Genomic DNA, 5125 nt, shown 5'->3' on the forward strand with positions numbered 1-5125 from the left:
AAAGTTCATAGATAAAGGTCTTAAAAAACTGCCCCGCTTCACACCCCCTACTTCTGGAAGTTTTGGTGACTCTCTTCTTCTCCTTGCCAGTTTGGTGCAGAATGGGTTCGTGAGCTGTGTTTTTTGTTACCGGCGTTTTCTTTCTGTCTTTTTTTTTTTTCATTTTTCTTTTAAAATTAAAAAGCATAGATTTCCCCCGCCCCTGAATCGCTACCTTTTAAAAATGTTCTGTTCTGTGCTCTAAGTCCTCCTATTTCCTAGTTCAAGTTTCGTTTGTGTCTCGTCCCTGACCCTTCCCTTCCCCTACCCCGCTCATTTGCATTGTTTGTATGGCACCTTCAGGATAAAAAGCCCAGTCTCCATGGAGGTCCCTCCTCCTTTCCCTCCTCCCCTCCCCTTCCAGTGGAGGATATGTGAGGGTGCTGGTTGACTTTGGTGGGTCTCAGTGGGTATCCAGTATAGACCATGGAGGCTGGAGAGGCGCTCATGGAGGTCTGGTGGGCAAACTGGGCTGAATTCTGATTGGAGTGGATGGTGAACGAGGCCAGGACCCAGGGCTCCATGCTCACAGGGACGTGGTGGACGATGCTAGCTGGACAGGCAGTGTGCTCCACGGTGTGAGGCTCTGAGCGTTGGAAGGGCACCAGGTGGGTCCCGGTACCCGCGGAGCCCTGGGCCACAGGCGCCCATGTAGGTGTAGAGGTGGGGCTGGGCTGGATGGGAAGGTGGGTGGCAGCAGCAGCCAGGTAGGGGTGCACAGTGCCGTGGCTAGGGCTGTTGCGTGGCAGCCGCCATCGTGAGAGTGATGTAGGTCTGCTGCCTTTGGGGTCGGTGATGTGCTGCTGAGCCTGGCTGAGGCCGAGAGGCTGCTGCTGCTGCTGGAAACGTGGTCCTGGCCACTGCTACCGTAGGCCATGGCTCCACGTGAGCTCCCTGAAGAGTGACCGCTGGTGGAGGTCACGTTGCTGGAGGACTTGGACTTGGAGGAGGAAGAGTGGTGACTGGTGTTGACTGGCACCAGGTTATCTCATTCCACTGACACTTTGCTGGCCTGGGTTTTCAGGGGTGGTACGATGATGGTTCAGGGGTTCCCAGCACAGTGATTCTCCAGGCACCCCTTGGTGTCAAAGGTGTTGGCGTTGTGACTGGCGCCGTACTGCATGGAGTAGGGGCTGGTGTTGCTGGAGGAGTCAGGGTAAAGAGTCGCGGACTGTGACACAGCTGATGACGTTTTTCCTCTGCTTGGAGACAGTGCTGGTGGGGGCGGGCTTCTGTTCCTCCTTGTCTGTGTCACTGCTGGTGGTGATGCTGCTGACCGTGGGGCTGGAGGTATTGGGAAGGACAATCATCTGCTGCTGTGACTCCCCGGTGGTGCTGGAGGCCCTGTCGCATCACCCAGCCGCACGTGACATAGGAGCTGCAGGCCGGGCTGCTGAGCACCAGGGTGCAGCAGGTGGCAAGTTCTCCTTGGTGCACTTGCACCGCTGATGGGAGCTGATGGGCTGAGAAGAGGACACCTCACACGTGGAGATTTTTCTCATAGAGGAATGGTGCTGCTTACTCTTCCAGGAGGAGGTGGTGCCGGTTGGCCACACCCACGTTTAAGGGCTGAGCAGCTGGAAGGGTCACATGACCTGTCAATAGCGCAGGCTGCTGCCTGATGGGCTTGTAATGGCTGACGTGAGCACCTGTGTTCCTCCAGTCCACCAACTGTTGGGTGATGGCCATGGTCTCAGGAATCACAGGTGCATGCTGCACCGACTAGTGGTGGCCACTCCAGTCAGCTGCTGCCACCTGGCAGGAAGCAGAACCTGCTGGGTCCCACTTGGCCAGGCCTGCTGGGCAAGCCGACCTGGTTAGATCTGGAGAGGCTGAGTTCCTGGGGCTTGAGTGACCATGGGAACTGCGTTTTAGCCAGCATGCTCAGAGGGAGAGGCCTGCAATCCTTGGAAGCCGGGCGGACACATGATAAAAGCTTGCTGGAAGGGGTCAAACCGGGCACAACTTTGGGCTGTTCCCATTTGCAGGGGCATGCTCCGCTGGGCCACTGCAGCCATGGACACTGCTGAGGGCTGGTTATTGACAGTGATCAGCCGGTCATTGAAGGTCATCGTCAGGTTGGTGGATGTGCTGGGGGCAATGTGCGTGATGAAAGGGGTTTTGCTTTGGTTCACAGTCATATTCCCCTGGCACTTGCAAATCTTCATGTTCTAGAAACATGATTTGATGTGTGTGCTATGGGGAAAATTGAGTAAGTGTGACAACAGGGTGGTTCACGGTTTCTATCATAGTGATTCTCTTACCAGCATCTATGATCTGCATCTTCTTTAACAGGTGGATGAACTCTCACCTATCTGCCTTTCCCACCAACATGTCACTCCCTTCCAAATCTGTTGTCATGTTCACCTGGGCCATATCATCAAAACAATTGAAAATGTACTTTCTTGCTTCGTTTGACTTAATAATCCCTGTGTCTGCTTTCATGGTCATCTGGTGTCTTCAGCCTCCCCAAGGATACAGCGAGTCTGTGTCATGACTGAAAAACCTAGTTGTCTTTGTCCCTGCACTTAAATATTGAGCTGGCAAAGCCCGTGTTTGTGAAATATACCAAGTCTGATCATATTCTGAAGCTCCTAAATATAGCAGCCAGACCAGGAGCAGCTCTGCAGCGATACAGCCCAGGGACCACATTTCAACTGCCTCACAAAATGGTAAAGCAAAGATGATCTCAGGGGCCCTGGAACATCTGCACTGCAAGTCGGTGGAACACACAGCCTTGGACACGTGGCTGGCTGAACCAACGCTGATGACCTCTACTCTGTGTGGTGGTCTAGATGGTTCCACCACCGTGATGTTTTCTGGTTTGAGGTCAGCATGGATAAGGCCCAGGCTGTTTAGTTTCATCAGGCTGTGGCTACCTGCTGGAGGACGGGGCGAATATACTTGAAGGGCAAGGGGCTGAATTTGTTCTGCTTCAGAAAGTCATAGAGGTTCTGCTCCAGCATCTCAAAGACCAGGCCCGTGTGAGTTTTGTGCTGGCAACACTCGTAGGCCCGGACAAGGTCGCAGTCGTCAGCACTGTTTATGCTCATGCAGGTTTAATCTGACCTTGGCGGAGCATATGACAGGTGGCTCTTCAGGATCTCAGTTTCATTGGTGCCCTGTTTGCAGCACTTGAACACTTGCCCACTTGTCCCTTGGCCCAAGAACTCTAAACTTCATAAGTGTTAGTCACGGACAACAGCACGTCATGCTGGACTAGCTGAGAATCACTTCACTGTTGGAGCCACTGTTTTTGGAGGCGGCAGTTGATGTGGTGGCAGTGGCTACAGTGGCCCCACTTGCAATATTCTTGGATGGATGCTCTTTGATGATCTGCATACCACTTGTGTTCTCAGTCTCCTCACTGTTACGCTTGAGTCCCCATTATTGGTAGGTATCAAAAAAGCTCACAGTACTTTGCTCACTAAGTGATGTGCTCCGCCGGGGACTTGCCCAGAGTCAGCAGTGCTACTTGCTGATGTTACAACTATGTGCCTGATTCTTCCTGGGAAGATGATGGTCTGCTTATAAGGTAAGCTTGGGCTTGAGATGGGCAAGGAGGTGCTGACGGTTATGGTGGCTGGCTGAGGTGGCATGTTCTTGCTCTGGCTATACACTGCTGTGGGGGCCATACACAGTCATGTCCCAGCTGGAACTTGGCTCCACTTTCAGTTTCTTTACACTACAGAAGGCATTTGATTGAGGGTGTGAGGGGAGAAAACTTGCACATATGAGGCCACAGCTTTGTACACATGGCCCATTGGGGCTGAGGTGTCTGCAAGTCATGGTAACAGAAAAGAGAACACAGTGGGCGAGCTTGCCCCTCCCGCCCCGCACCCACCAGCCTCAGTTGGAATCTGCCATCTTGAAATTCTGTCTCCACTTTCCATGAGGCCATAGCTGCCAGTGCCTCACTTGGCAGGTGCCAGGGGAGGGGGCTGGAAGCCAGGTTCCCTAGCCGGGGCCCTAGCATTGCGTGGGGACTCTGGGGTGGCCTGGAGGGCACAGTGGCTGAGGTCCAGGAGCAGGGCGGGCAGCATGCTGCTAGTCCCCAGCCAGAGCTCAGCGCAGCATGACTGACTGCGTGTCTTGTGTATCATCTTTGAAGAAATCGCTATTCAACTGTTTCCCCACTTCTTTCTTTATGACACTGGATGAATCTCCAGTGCCATGCTGAATAGAAGTGGTAAAGCTGACATCCTTGCATTGTTCCCAATAGCTGAGGGAACCATTCAGTCTTTTACCGTTAAGTATGTTGTTCGCTGTAGGTTTTTCATAGATAACCTTTATCCAGGTTGAGGGAGTTCCCATCTATTCCTAGTGTGTTGAGAGTTTTTGACATGAAAGGGTGTTAGATTTTGTCATATGCTGTTTCTGCATCTATTGAGATGATCATATGTTTTTTATTCTTTGTTCTATTTATATAGTGTATGACATTGATAGAGTTTCAGATGCTTAACCAACCTTGCATTCCTATGATAAATCCCGTTTGAACAGAGTATATTGTTCTGTAACTTTATTTTTTAATGATGTCTTTATTTGGTGTCACGATAATATTGGTCTCATTGAGTGAGTTGAGAAGCATTTCTTCATCCTCTACTTTCTGAAAACGTTTGTGAAGGATGAGTGTTATTTGTCTTTAAAGATTTAGTAGAGTTCACCAGTGAAGGCTTCTAGACTTGGGCTTTTCCTTCTGGAAAGATTATTAATTACTAATTCAATTTCTTTTTAGAAGTCTATTGAGTTTTTTATTTCTTCTTGAGTCAGTTTGGTAATTTATGTCTTGTAAGGAATTTGTCCCATTCACTGAAATTGTCTAATTTGTTGGCATAGAGTTTATAGTATTTCCTTATATTTAAAACTATAAAATTTCCTTCTAAGCATTGCATTAGCTGTATCCATAACATCCTATGTTGCATTTTCATTTTAATTTAGTTAGAAATATTCTCTACTTTCTCTCATGATTTCTTTTTGGACCCATGGGTTAATTTGAAGTGTAGTGCTTAACTTCCAAATATTTGGGGATTTCTCAAATTTCTTTCTGTTGTTGATTTCTAATTTAATTCCATGGTAAATTCAAAGA

General features: G+C 49.7%; 1 pseudogene; it reads right to left on the reverse strand.

Annotated features, from left to right (window-relative positions):
• Positions 1–338: 338 nt before the first annotated feature.
• Positions 339–3803, reverse strand: LOC109393507 (homeodomain-interacting protein kinase 2 pseudogene; annotated as a pseudogene).
• Positions 3804–5125: the final 1322 nt, after the last annotated feature.

Source organism: Hipposideros armiger, unplaced genomic scaffold, assembly GCF_001890085.2.
Source record: "Hipposideros armiger isolate ML-2016 unplaced genomic scaffold, ASM189008v1 scaffold_381, whole genome shotgun sequence".
In the NCBI taxonomy this organism is placed as follows: domain Eukaryota; kingdom Metazoa; phylum Chordata; class Mammalia; order Chiroptera; family Hipposideridae; genus Hipposideros; species Hipposideros armiger.